Below are 14,810 nucleotides of genomic sequence, written 5' to 3'. Positions count from 1 at the left end.
AAGTCAAAATCCAAAGACAGGAATTCTCACCTGATCTGCTCCCTCGTGTAAGAGACGGCATAGCATGGTGTGGAGAGAGCACTGGGAGAAATATGTGATCCAGGGCATACGTCCAAGTCCATCACTAAACTAAGAATTCTTTAATTTTTCTGGCATGTATTTTACTCATTCATGAAAAAGTGGTCTTGGCTACCTAGGTCATTCTCAAATTATTTATAACCAGAGAAATCATTTCCTCAATTGAAGACTTGGGTGGATTAAGAGGTAAAAATTGAGTTTCTTATACTGGAAGGGGTGGGATCAAGCGGCTCTGCCACTGACCGAGCCCTGCCCTGCCCTGTCTCTTCCAGCCCTAGAGTCAGCTCTGAGAAGCAAGTGATAAGCATGGACCAGATGATCCTTTAGTCTCCTTCCAACTACAAAAAAATGTCTTTGCTAGTTATGAAATTAAAATTCATCCTTTTGCTATATTATTTCTTTTCCTTTTTCTTTGTGATACTCCCTTGTTTGTCTGTTATAAAATATCTGTTAAAGATATTGCAAATATATTTGCTATAATAATTTCAACTATTCCAATTATTCCAATTGATTGTTTCAATTATTAATTTTTTAAGTGAGAGTTTTTGGGTTTTTCCTGATTTGTCATTGGTAATACTGACTTTGGTTTTCTTCCAAATGGGTGGCTATATTCCAAGGCCTCCCTGAGAGAGATTCAGCAAGGGTTTATCAGGCTTCCTATTCTAAGACAAGAGGTCTTTGTGAATCTATCCCATTTTTCGCATCTTTTAAAGCAAAATCTGGTAGGTTTGATTGACATTTCTTGACTAATTCGAGTTGCTGGTGATCCTCAAGTAGCATTGTAATTCTCTAATGACTGTAAGGGGGAAAAACCACACTCCGCGGAAAGAATTGATTGATTTATTAGGGGAAAATTACCACGTGTGCTAGGCCTTGATTGCAGCTATTATTTGTAGAGCTAATTGCTTGAACTAGAGGATTAAAAGGGATGAGGGAAGGGAAGAAAAAGGAAACAAAGTTCTGCTGGAATACAGATGAACCCACAGCAGAACTGGACTGGGAGGGAGAACTCAGCACAAGGATTTTCAGGGTGGACGACAGTTGTGGGGATATTTAGAGCAAATGCCAGAGCTGGGCTTGCTCCTTTGACAGAGCAGATATAAAGCAAGAGCCAGAAGTGCAGGAAAATTGCTGCTAGTGTGATTTGTCAAATAAGAAGTGAGACACCCTCAGAGTTTTCTTGGCTTCTCGTTGGCATCTTATACCGAGGCTATGTTGATACTTAAACCTCAGCCCAGCAGAATGTCTGAGCTGTTACAGGAAGGAGGGAAAAATTACTTAACCTCAAGAAGTGGAGTGGGATGACACAGTCTGAGACAACTATGTTAACAATAATAGATGGACCCGATTCCTATCCTCATACAGAAAAAGTGACACTAATTTTCCTCCTTGCTATAACTGGGGGTAGATGTGTTGAGATGGCAAATTTGAAAGTAGTTCGATTCTGTAATTACCAATTATTTTTGTTGTATACTTGTTTTCCTTTGTGTGTGTGTGCGACACTTAAAATACTGATAATTTCCTTGATACTTGCATCAAAATAATACCAGCAGTATTAACAAAAATTTGATACACGTGGGGACTTACTCTGTGTCAGCTCTATTCTAAACACTTTGTGTGTATCGATTTATTTCTTTTCAGTCACACTGGGGCAATTACTAGACTTCCTACCTCTCCTCTGTTAAGAGGTGCCAGGTAGTGGGATAACATAATTTTCAGTCAGACCGATCACAAAGTCTCGTAAAATATTCTTGTGCTGAAGAACTGGATAATAGTACAATTAGGTGGATTTATAGCTTGTCAAATCTCCCAAAATGAGGAGTGTTACCTTATGAAGCAATGCCAGCTAGAGCAATCTTTAAACTAATTCCCCCATACATTTTTATCAGTGACTTGCTTAGAAACCTAAACTATACATCATCCGAAATTTTAGCTTCATATCAAACCTTTATTTGAGCACCGACTGTGGACAGAGACAGCTAAAAATAATAGAAGGCAAAATGGAGATTCAAAGTTATCTCAATAGTTTATAAGAATGAGACCAAAGCAACAAGACTGTCATTAGGTTTAAGAATGTAATTGCTTGGGGAAAACAGGGTTGGAAGGCAGTCCTGTGAAAAGATAACTAACTAGACAATGAGCTCACAGCAGCCATTTGTGACGTGACCGTTACAAATGCTGCGACAGTGTAACATGCACATTTGGGGTATCCGCCCAGCCCTTGACTCTTTCTTTGAGGAATTCCTTCGATACCCAGATATAAAGTCTATGCCAGCTGCATTTGCGCTATGCCACCCATCCTTTCTGGCCTGCACTGATTAAGAATAGACATATGGAACAATCAGATGCCATCTCCTGAACATAGAGGCCTGGTGGTGAGAGATATGCGTCAAGCACTGGTCGCCAGTCAGTGGCAAGAGAGCAGGAAGCAGAGTTTCTGTCCAGAAAGAAAGGCTTGAATAGTCTTACCCTGCCCAGACTGATGGCTCCATTTTTCTACTGGATATCACCCTTCTCCTTCCTGGAAGGCAAGTGTCAGTGTATGCTTTCAAAGTTTGCTTGGTCTTTTACCTACTTATTTCTAAAGAAATCTCCTGGGAAGCGCTGATTTCACCTCTTCTCACGGTGTGGTTCTTGGTGTGGTGCACCCGGTGCGTCAGGCTGTGTGATGGCTGCCTGGGCCCCCATGTGTGGCACACGAGCACAAGTGTTAGCGCCGCCTGTCCCCAGTCGCAGGGCCTCTGTGTCTAACACTGCCCTGACTCAGGAGCTTTCAATCAGGCTTGTTTGGTCCGGCCTCTTCTTTATCAGGAACGAGCCCTTTTTTTCTTCACTACTCACAAAGGTGTCCAGGGCACACCCTCCAATCCTGGAGGAGCCACGGGGTCTTGGGCTGCTGAACGTCCTGGGACTGCCTTCATGGACAGGAACAGAAGGAGGTGAGGAGGGCTGAACTCAGTCTGGCACAGACAGGCAACCCGGCTGTGGGTCTGCTGTTGGCAGCGTGCTGGCTGCTGTCTGGTGGTGGGCCTCACAGCTGACCACCAGAGGGACTGGGTAACAGCTCAGTGAGCTGCAGTGATGGGGGTCTTGTCTTCCACTCGGGCCTTGCTCCAGCTCAGTGCCAGGCAAGTGAGTTACACATTTAAGTTATACACGTAACTTAATCTTTCAAATAGCTTTCCTTTGTCCTTAACTCAATCTCTCTCTCCTTCCCTTCCTCCCACCCTCATCTTAATTAGCAAAAGTAAGTATTTTGTCTGCCCATGAGAAGATCTGAATAGAGTGTTTATACACACACCTTAGAAAAGCAACTCCTTGGATGGTAAAACATAGCCTAGTCACTAGAGCAGTGAAAAGCTAAAGCCGAACATTAAACCTATTCGCCAAGAGTTTCATTAAACACTTACAAAGAAAGTAAGTGTTTAATGAAAGCAAATTTTCTACGTTAAGAGTCCCTTGCCAGGAAATTCAGATGGAAATAAATATAAGATATTTATTTATTTTCTCACTTCTCTGTATATATTCTCTGTGCATGGTACTTATTTGGAAAACAGTAAAGGTAAATTGTGGACCAGACAACCTAGAGGACTATGAATGCCTTATCTTTAAAGTCTCTTTCCAGGATAAGCAGCCACAGATGGGTAAGGGGGTTGTGAGAGCTGGGAAACCCAAGCTGGACTGGAAATGGCCTATGGAATTACCGTGCTTGGGAGACAGGACGCTTTGACTTGTCACGTGTTGAAATCACTAGCAAGCCAGATCAGACAGAACACTGTCTTTAAATGACGTCTGGCACTGAGCCGTGAGCACTCTGGAGAAGAAGTATAATTTCTACGACCCAGGATCCTTTTGGAGAACCGAGCTTTACTTCATGCCTTCACTTCTCTTGGAATGAAAGGTAGACTAGCCAATGACTTTCTCATATTAGTGACACAAGAAATGTTTTACCATTTTGAAAAAGATTATTTTAATAAAGATATTTTAAAAGGAAACACATACCTGGTTCAAAAATTAATTAGAAGTATATTATAAGCCTAAATGTAAAATTTCTAGGAAAAAAATCTTTGTGACCTTGAGTTAGGCAAAGGATTCTCAGAGAAAAAGAGTATAAACCATAACATTCAAAAACAAATTGACAAGTTAAAAATTTCTACTCTCTGAAGGGCACTGTAAAAAATGAAGAAGCAAGCCATAGACTTGGAGAAAATACATGAAAAAATATATATGTAGAATATAGAATTTGTATACAGGACATATAAGTCGATAATAAGGAAACAAATGTCTCAAGAAAAAAAGGCGAGCGAAATATTTTTTAGTTTAATTTTTATTGTATTTTTCCACTACCCTTTAGTTCTCTTATACCCTTCTCCCCCCAGCAATCACCACACTGTTGTCCATGTCCATGAGTCCATTTTCCCTTTTTGCACAATCCCCCTACTTCCTAACATCCCCCAGTGAGCTGTCATCCTGCTCTCCATCTATGATTCTGTCCCCATTTTCCTTGTTAGTTTAGTTTGTTCACTAGATTCCACATGTGAGTGAAATCACATGGTACTCGTCTTTCTCTGACTGGCTTATTTCACCTAGCATAATTCCATGTCCATCCATACTGTTGTAGAGAATGAAACATTCTTCTTTTTTTTTTTAGAGTAGTATTCCATGGTGTAAATGTCCCATACTTGTCTTAGCCATTTATCTACTGATGGACACTTGAGCTGCTTCCATATCTTGCTGATTGTGAATAATGTTGTGATGAACATAGGGGTGCTTATGTTCACTCGAATTAGTATGTTGGGGTTCCTTCAGGTATATTCTCAGAAGTGGGATCGCTGGGTCAAAAGGCAGATCCATTTTTTAATTTTTTGATGTATCTCCATATTGCTTTCCACAGTGGCTGCACCAATCTGTATTCCTACCAACAGTGAAAAATGGTACCCCTTTCTCCACATCCTTGCCAGCACTTGTTTGTTGATTTATTGATGATGGCCATTTTGACAGGTGTGAGATGATGTCTCATTGCAGTTTTAATCTGCATTTCTCTGATGATGACTAACAGTGAACATCCTTTCATATGTCTAGGAGCCCTCTGTATGTCCTCTTTTGAGAAGTGTCTATTCAGGTCCTTGGCCCGTTTTTGAAATTGGGTCATTTGTGGGCTGTTTTTTTGGTGTTGAGTTTTATAAGTACTTTATAAATTGTGAATACTAACTCCTTATCAGATCTATTGGAAAATATGTTCTCCTATTCTGTGAGTTGTCTTTTTATTTTGTTGATGATTTCCTTTGCTGTGCAAAAACTTTTTAGTTTGATGAAATTTTATTTATCTTTTCTTTTGTTTCACTTGCCTGGGGAGATAGAGCCAATAAAAAATTTCTACAAGCAGTGTCCAAGATTTTGCTGCCTATGTTTTCTTCTAGGATTTTCATGGTTTTGGGTCTAACATTTTGGATTTTGATCCATTCTGAATTTATTTTTGTTTATGGTGTAAGAAAGTGGTCTGGTTTCATTTTTCTGCACACATCTGCCCTAGTTTCCCAACACCATTTATTGAATAAACTATCTTTGTTCAACCCTCACCTATGGACATTTTTTCATTGCTTCTAGGAAGAAAGGAAGGGTGGGTGGGAGAGAGGAGGCCAGGGGTAGAGAGGGAGAGGGAGGAAGAGGGAGGGGGAGAGAGAGGAACATCATTGTGAGAGAGAAACATCAATTGTTTGCTTCCAGCACACTCCTTGACCTGGGATTGAAACTGCATGCTAGGCATGTGTCCTGACCAGAAATTGGACCTGCAGCCTTCTGTTTACAGGACAATGCTCTAATCAAATGAGCCATACTGCCAGGGCAGGCAAAATACTTTAACAGACACTTCATAAAAGAAGACATATGGGTGGCAAATAAAGCAAGTGAAAAGATTCTCAATATCATTAGTCAAAATAAACTTCAGTGGGCCCTGATCATGTGGTTCAGTGGGTTGAGTGCCAACCTGCAAACCTCACTAGTTCAATTCCTGGTCAGAGCACACGCCTGGGTTGCAGACCAGGTCCCTGGCTAGGGGCATGCGAGAGATAACTGACCAATATTTCTTTTGCTCATCTATGTTTCTCTCTCTCTCTTTCTCCTTCCCTTCTCCTTTCTCTAAAAATAAATAAATAAAATCTTTTTTTTAAAATAAAACCACAATGGAATACCATAACCTAGTATTAAGATGACAAAAAGGGTTTTAAAACTGATAATACCTAGTCCTAATGAGGATGTAGAGCAACTGGAACTCTCATTTACTCGTATCTTGGTGGGGATGGAAAATGGTGCAGCCACTTTGAAAAAGAGATTAGCAGTTCTTTAACAGTTAAATATATACCTTCAGTATGACCCAGTAGTCCCACTCCAGATATTTATCAAAGAAAAAGGAAAGTATACAGCCACATAAAAACCTGTACACAAATGTTTCTAGGGGTTTTATTTATAACTGCCTCCCAAATGGAAATGACCCAAACGCCCACCAACTGCAAGTGGTTAAGCAGACTGGTACATCTACACAATGAGATACTTCTCAGGAGCAAAAAAGGAACAGGCTACCAATGCATACACCAAAATGATGAATCACAAACGGATTTGTCAGGTGAAAAAAGTCAGACTCTATTGAATGATTTCATTCACATGACATCTGGCAAAGGCAAACCGTTGGGAGAAAAATCATATTGATGACTGTTAGGGGCTGAAGGTGGTATTAACTATTGAAGAGCAGGAGGGAACTTTGTGAGGTGGTGACCATGGTGGGGTTCCATGCTTTAAAAGATTTATCAAAAATTTTAGAACTGTATACCTAAGAGGGGAGAATTCTGCTATATGTAAATATAAGCTATAAGGAAGATAAACAATTAATATATATTGAAATGCCACCACTAAGCATATAGCTCTCCAAGTATTTTCTTATGCAAGAAGTTAAATGTGAATTAACTTCTTTCTTAGAATAGAAAAACAGGGCATTCTAATCAATTCCATATTTTCTTGAACTGAGTCGTATATACTATTACATACAGGGATTACTGCTTCCAAAAGAATTCTAAATGAAGAAAGACTTCTTCCAAAATTTGTTCCACTGTAAATAGTCAATACAATTTGGAAGAAGTGGCCTACCCAGGAGACTGGGCTCGATTATAGGTTTTGAACCTGACTTACCCAGGACCATGAGCAAGTGACTTTCTTGTCTTTTACTTTTTCTATTTCACACTGGTACATTTGACATAATGCATGGTTCTCAACCTTCTCTCTAGGTACAGGTAAGGAACACTGTTACTGGCAAGAATTTTCATCACAGACGGTGGTTTTCACTGGGTTGGGGGAAGCCGCCAAGGGAAAGAATAATCCCAGGGATCATTTCAGTACCTTTGAGGGTGGTGAGACGTTTTCAAAGTTTTCACACATCTGAAATTCTTGGGAGGTCACCCCCAAGTTGTGTGAAAAATTATTGGATTTAATCATCTCTAAGAAGCATTTTAGTTCATTCTGGTGTTCTGCTGAGGGCATAAAATGCATAAGGCAGTGCCTACCTAACATTACCCTTATGCTGAACATGAGTTCGTCTTCTGTGATGATTCAGAAGACACTCTAATACTCTGTGGTGACTGGGGTCATCACCAATGCCACTTGGACCATCAGCCATCAGGCAGAGTGGGGTACAGTTGGTATAGAGGATTAGGCTGAAACTGTTATCAACCTTATGACATGCTGGACGTTCTTTTTTAATAAATCCACTTTGGTTTCTTTGTCATGTGTTTCTTTTGCATGAAAATAGAAGGGAGAAAAATTAAATTATTTGATTTTTCTGGTTCTTTGCTTTATGGGGTAAGGGTGGGGAAGTTCCAAAAATAAGAATGTGATTCATATCTCCCCCAGAACTCTGAAAGACGAACCATAAAATTATGGTAATTGGGTAAATCATTTAACAGGAACAAAACAAAACGTACTCCCTGTCCCCAATCCTGAGCTTTTCCCATCTTGTTAAGTGCACCCCGGTTCCGCCTCAGCACAGGCCAAAGCCCAAAGAGTTGTTCTTGACCTTTGGCATCGTGCCTACTCTGCTGTGTCCGATCTGTCAGTACATTTTTCTAGCTCTCCCTCCAAAACATCCTGATCCTGACCTTGTGTTACTATCTCCCCTGCTGTCACCCTTGTCCTATCATTGTCTCTGGCCTGTGCTCTTACAATGGCCTTTAACTTCTCTCCCTTGTGCAATTCATTGTCTACTTAGCAGACAATGATCCTTTATAAATGTAAATGCAAGTCAGGTCTCACCCTGCTCCTGATGGATGCATTCTGGTGACTTCCCATTGCAGTTATAATACAATTACGGACTCTACTGTTGCCTGTGGTCCCACTTGTCTGCCCGATGACATCTCTCTTATCCCTCTCACGCTGGGCTCAGCATGCAAGGCTGCTTTCTATTCTTAGGACACTCAGTGCGTGTGTCCACCTCAGGGAATTCACTCTTGCCCTTCTCTGTGCTGACAACACTTATCCCTTGGCTCTTCCAATAGCTGGTCCTTTCTCTCTATGCTGATTTCAGGTAATATGAAAATATTACCTTTTCAGAGGGTCCTTCTGGACCATGGCACCTAAACAGCATACATTGAATAACCACTCTCCATGCCATTGGACTGTTTCATTTTCTTCACATTGCCACCTAAAATTACACTATATGATTAATTTGGGGGCCAATTTAAATAAGTACTTTGACCTGACTCTATTCCTTTCCTGTTCTCTGATCTGCTGCTGGTACTCACATTGGCCAAATCCAACTGGATACTAATGGTTTGCTTCTCAGGGCATGGAGCAGGGTGCAGAAGAGTGGAATGTGGATATGAAGGGGCAAGTGAAAGAAATCCTGCTGACTATCAAAGCCTATCTATATCTATCTATCTATCTATCTATCTATCTATCTATCTATCTATCTATCATCTATCATCACCATCATCACTGATCTGAAATAGTAATGTATATACATTGTTTACAAAATTTAAAAATGATAAAATGCTAAACAATGAAAATTAACTTTTCTATCCTTCAAAGACTCTCTCCCCCAAGGGAATTTCTTATGGAACTCCCTGTTACATTCTCTGATCATCTTAGCATAGATTTAAATATATTCTCCTTCCACCACCTGCTTTCTAAACAAATAAGAATAATATACCACATGAACTCTTATATATCTGGCTTTTTTTGTTTAATAAAATGTCTTTGTGAATATTCTCATGGGAACAGACATGTGATTGTTTGGTCTGTTTGATAGCAACAAATTCTACTACAACAGCTCTGTTTGGAGTGACATTTCACTGACGATGTATGTGCCCTGTCCATGTATCCACCGCCACCCACTGCAACTTCCCCAGACACATACACAGTCTCCTTAATTCAAGATCTGGAAGCAGTTCTCTTTTGCATCCACATTGGACACCCTATCCTGGCAACCACTAGTCCAAGATGCAGAAGGATAATGTTTCTAAGTTGGGACTCTGTGTGCCAGGGGTGGAACCAAGAACTTAAGTTCCACTTTATACTGTAACCTACCTGCGCAATTTACTCTCAGTCATGAAGCAGCTCCAAATATCTGATTTGGACAGGGCTTCCTTGCACAACTATTTTTGAAACCATTGAATGTTTTGTCACCCCAGAGAATCCTGGTTAACTATCCCTTGAGTCTATAATACCCAACTTTAAAAGTCCGTAATGGTCATATGTCTAAAATGGGAGATAATAATGGACAGCAAGGGTGAAATGGAATAATAATAACTGTCACATAATAAGTGCTCAATAAATGTTATAATTACTTTCTGAGCTAGGGAGATGAATCAGTGGAAATAGTTGATATATTAAGCATGTTTTAAGAACATCAGTGAATTAAGAATTAATTCTTGATAAATATTAGTTTTTATTTTCACATTAAACGTACTAAACATGACTTAAATTTTTGACAAATTTAGACTTAAATTATTTGCTTGCCTAATGTCCTAGAAGGTGTAGTTACTACCATTATAATATATTTTTTGATACAGGTTCTCTCTGAAACAAAACTTTAGGAAGATTTAAAGTTCTTAAATGGGTCTATTTTATTCCATTTTAGTTTTCGATAGCAGCTCCTAACCAGTGAATTCCCTAGAGAAATATTTAGAATTTAGTGTGTGCAATATGATTTTATTTTAGCTCTATAAAAATGGTAGACTTTGTTTTTCCTCTGAAAATTTGAATGATTTTTATGTACTGTGTGCATGAAAGAGAGTCAAAAAGAGAGATCCCATCCAACTGTGGTTTCATACGCCATCAAAGTCATCTCTTCACATCCTTATGACATTTGCCTCATTTGTAATTTGTAGAAGTAATATTATCCAGGTCACAGGAGAAAGAAAAATTGCCATAGCTAATTCTCCAATCGGAAGCTAATGTACATACAAACAATCCTGTTGGCATTTCCAGGGCATTGAATACCCTGCAACATGTTTTATATTTAACTTTGGAGATGAACATACCTACATTATAGGAGAACTGTTAATTAAAAATGTGTATTGATTTTCATTACTGCTGTGCTACACTTGGGCATTGTACAGCCATTCGGGGGGCGTATGAATAACTGCTGTAACAAGGGCTGCATGTGTGACGTAGCCCAGAATGAACTCCCAGAGGTGTGCCTCCATTCCTGGAGCTTTGCCCCCAACACTGTGATGTGCATGGTTGACTGCACACATTCCCTCTAGAGACTTCTGTGATTTGGCAATATGTCTTTGCAGCAGTAGTTCTCTTTGTGTTTAAAAAATTCACTGAGTTCGGCATGGATAGAGAGAATCATTGGAAGGAATACAAAAAATATCAACAGTGGCTGTACCTTGGGGAGTGGCATTGGAGCAAAGGAGGACGAGGGGAAGGGAGCTTAACACTTGTTACTTCTTTCAGCTCTGCATTTGTGAACTGTTTGCAACCTGCAGGTGTGTGGAAAAGAAGTAGGGCCCTGGCAGTGGGTTGGTTGGAGTATCCTCCCATATAGGAAAAGGTTGCAGGTTTGATTCCCAGTCAAGACACATGCTTAGGTTGAGGGTTCAATCCCCTGTCAGGGTTGGGGTCAGGACCTCTGTGTTAGGCAGTGGATGGAAGTTTCTTTCTCACATCAATGTTACTCTCTCCCCCCCTTCCTTAAAAAGAGAAAAATCAATGCATATATCCTCAGGTGAGTGTTTAAAAAAAAAAGAAAAGAAAAAGGAAGCTTCACCATAGACTCAGTCTCCCAGCTGAGAAACCAGGGAGGCAACCCTGGCTGCTGTGGCTCAGTGGATTCAGAGACAGCCTGCTGGTTGACCCCCCGTCAGTCCAGGTCGCCATCTGGGTGTGTGGGAGAGGCAACTGATTGATGTCTACTTCTCTCACCCTGATGTTTCTCTCCCTCTCTTCCTCCCCTCCCCTCTCTCTGAAAATAAATAAATTTAAAAAACAAAACAAGTAACCAAATAAAATCTTAAATAAATACTTATTTATTTAAGGAATATATAGGTAATATATGTGTGTGTTTATATATATGGAATTAATAATGTAAAAAAGAAAAGAAAGGAACCAGGGAGGCAGACTTGCCCTCCTTTTCTTTTCCACTCCCTATACCTATTCTGTGACTAAGGCCTGTGAGTTTACTTCGGAAGGCACTTCTGCCCCCATCTCTGCAGCTTTGCCTAAGACAGGTGCTGGTGAGCTCTCATATGACTAATGCAATGGCCCTTGAACCTGACTCCCTGCAACCCCATTCGTGTTCCTCTCAGCTCCTCAGAGGCAGCCCCACTTCTCCCCTCCAGCAAATCTGACCGGATCTTTTCCGTGCTTAAAATCCCCCACGCGGCATACAACCCAGCTCTAAGCCCTTCTCAACGGCTTTTTAAAATTTTGATTTGTTTCCAATTGCAAATCTGACCAACAACAGCTATAACCCACCCCACTAAAGAAAAAGAATTATTCTTCAACCTGGCATAAGCAGTCCTCATGACCCTATCTGCCCATCTTTCTGGCTTCACCTCCTGCAACCAGGCCCCTGCGGTCCCCAGATACTTCACCTGCCACCTCCTGACTGACCTCACCTTCTCTCCTGGATTGTTCTTCCCTGCTTTGGCTTCTTTTGAAAGTTCCTGCTCTTTCTCCCATGCGAAGTCCTTCTGGTACCCCAGGCAGATTTGGCTGATCAGTGCGTTATCCCACTTTTCCGAATATTATTGTTTATTTGAGAGCAAGGAACGTATTTATTACTTTTGATGAAATGTTTATATTTACTTTTGACATTGCCAGCATTTTCCATCTGCAGTTAATGAATTTTTTCCTATGGAATATGTATGCAAAATATGTGAGTGAATGAATGAATAAATGCAGAGAGCACAGACTTACTGGATTTGGGGAATTATTAGATGTGGGGTCTAGTTTTATTTCTGATACTCTGCCTGGATCTTATTTTTTCTCTCGTTTTAGTGGCACATTGGGTACTTCTACCTTCTGTGATTCTAAAATAATCATTTCAGTTGTAACTGGGGAGTCCGGCAGGACACAGCAGTCTCCCTCTCAGTTTCGGAGGGCTGTCCTGAGTACAGGGCTGGCTCTTAAAGGCACGAGAGGCCAATTTAAGAAAAATAAAATAAAATAAATAATGTTGTATCGGTGCCTGATTTTGTCAGTTACCAAGTTGTGATTCCTGGGCATCTCAGAGGAGCTCCAGAGGCCGATTTTGCCCTGATGCCTCTAACTCTTTCTGTTCCATAGTTTTCTTCGGCTTGGTAGTGGTGCCACTTTGAACAAGTTACTTAATTTCCCTGCATCAATCCTCATCTGCAATATGAGATTTATATCGTGGTTACTTCCTAGAGTGTCAGTGAGGATTAGATCAGGTAATGTGAAGTCCTCAGAACAATGTCTAGCATGTGGGACACAGAATGTGTTCAATAAAGATAGGTAATGGTGATTTTTTTTGTATGTTTCTGAGGATAGTTTGCACCTTTCTGCATAGGAGAAAGGTAAATTTTGAGGCATACTGTGCATTGCTGCATTCTATAATTTTTAACCAAGTACTGTTTCATTGTGTTATGACCAATACAGAGCTGTACAGCATAGACAAATTCATATTCATCTGCAGTGAGTCAGACTTCAAAGACAGTACAGTGAAGCAAAGCAACTTAACATTTTATTTAAGTGACTACTCTCATGTGTCTATAAATGTCTGTCACTAGAAATTTTATTCATTATTAACATACTTTGTCCCCTTTTGAAATGTAGATATTCTAACAAGTAGGACTATATGAGCCATGTAAACCTTAGAGTGAATGAATTAATTAAAGAAATCTTTTCCTGAGAACAGTGCTGATGGGAGGAAGAGAATTGGTCCTGAGAGCCCAGGGAATAGAGGGGGAAGAAGGGAAGAGTAACCTGTGAGGATCTCTCAGATGTTATAGGTTTGAAAACTCCAGCAATTCTTGCCAGGCTGGCTGGTAAGCTGGGCCAACCATTTGAACTGCAGACTGGCCTCCACCAGGAATTAGGTTCTGTGCAAGAGCAGCATTGCTCCGAGTGCTGCAAGCTCAGGCCTAGGACTGCTAGCCAAGGTCTGGCTGCCTGGTCACCCACTCTTTAAAAAGCTGTATTATTTTCTAAATCAATGAGGATCTCAGGTGCAAGTGACTGAAATGTCAACCAAAACCTGATTGTGGTGTAAAGGGAACTGTTTGGGTTCACACAACTGAAAAGATCAGGAGTAATGATGGCTTCAGGGTTCAAAAAAAAAAATCATCCATGCTCAGTATCACTCTATCTCTTATCTCAGCCCTTAACTGTATTGACATTCATCACAGGTTTCATGGCTTGATGGTGACAACAGCTTCAGTCTCTATGCAGCCTCAGGTTCAAGGCACATGGGAATAAAGCTTGTTTTTGCTTCAGAAACCTAAAAAACTTTTTTTCTTTTTTCCCATCAGCTCTGAAAGGACAATGAGCCTATCTCTGAAGAAATTGCTATAGCTAGGGGAAATGCAAGCTCTAATGGGCCACAAATAAATGGGTAGATATCTGTGTTCGTGAATTAAAAGACTTAATATTATTAAGATGTTCATAATACTCAAAATAATCTACAGATTTAATATAATTTCTATCAAAACCCCAATGGAATTTATTTTTCAGAAATAGAAATATTCATCCTAAAATTTATATGGAATCTCAAGCAACCCTGAATAGCAAAACAATTTTGCAAAAAACAAGCAAACCAAATTTGGAGGAATCACATTTGCTGATCTGAAAACTATCACGAAGCTGCATTAATCCAAACAGTGAAATGTTCAGAAAGGCAGACATAGAGATCAGTGGGAGAGGATAGAAAGTCCAAAATAAACCTTTGCTTATATGATCATATGATCTTTGGTAAAGGTACTAAGACCACTCCATGGAGAAAGGAAAGTCTCTTCAACAAATAGCATTGGGAAAATTGGCCATATGCAAAAAGAAATCAATCAAGTTGGACACTTATCTTATACCTTATATAAAAAACAACCCAAAGTGAACTAAAGACCTACGTGTATAACCAAACTAAGAAACTCTTTGAATAAAACAGGGGAAACTTTAATGATGTTGAATTTGGCAGTGGTTTCTTGGTTATGACATCAAGCACAAACAACAAAACCAAAGCAAACAAATGGAAATACTTCAAACCTAAAACTTTTATGCATCAA

General features: G+C 40.0%; 1 non-coding gene across 1 annotated transcript; it reads left to right on the top strand.

The window, feature by feature from the left end:
• Positions 1 to 12,582: 12,582 nt before the first annotated feature.
• Positions 12,583 to 12,719, top strand: LOC119042422 (small Cajal body-specific RNA 11). The gene has a single exon (XR_005081221.2). It is a non-coding gene; the product is annotated as a small Cajal body-specific RNA 11 (non-coding RNA).
• The last annotated feature ends 2,091 nt before the right edge of the window (positions 12,720 to 14,810 follow it).

This window comes from Artibeus jamaicensis, unplaced genomic scaffold (assembly GCF_021234435.1).
Source record: "Artibeus jamaicensis isolate MK-2021 breed Jamaican fruit bat unplaced genomic scaffold, CSHL_Jam_final contig_466, whole genome shotgun sequence".
Lineage (NCBI taxonomy): Eukaryota > Metazoa > Chordata > Mammalia > Chiroptera > Phyllostomidae > Artibeus > Artibeus jamaicensis.
The sequence above is the reverse complement of the archived record's forward strand: the minus strand, read 5'-3'. Positions and strand labels throughout refer to the sequence as shown.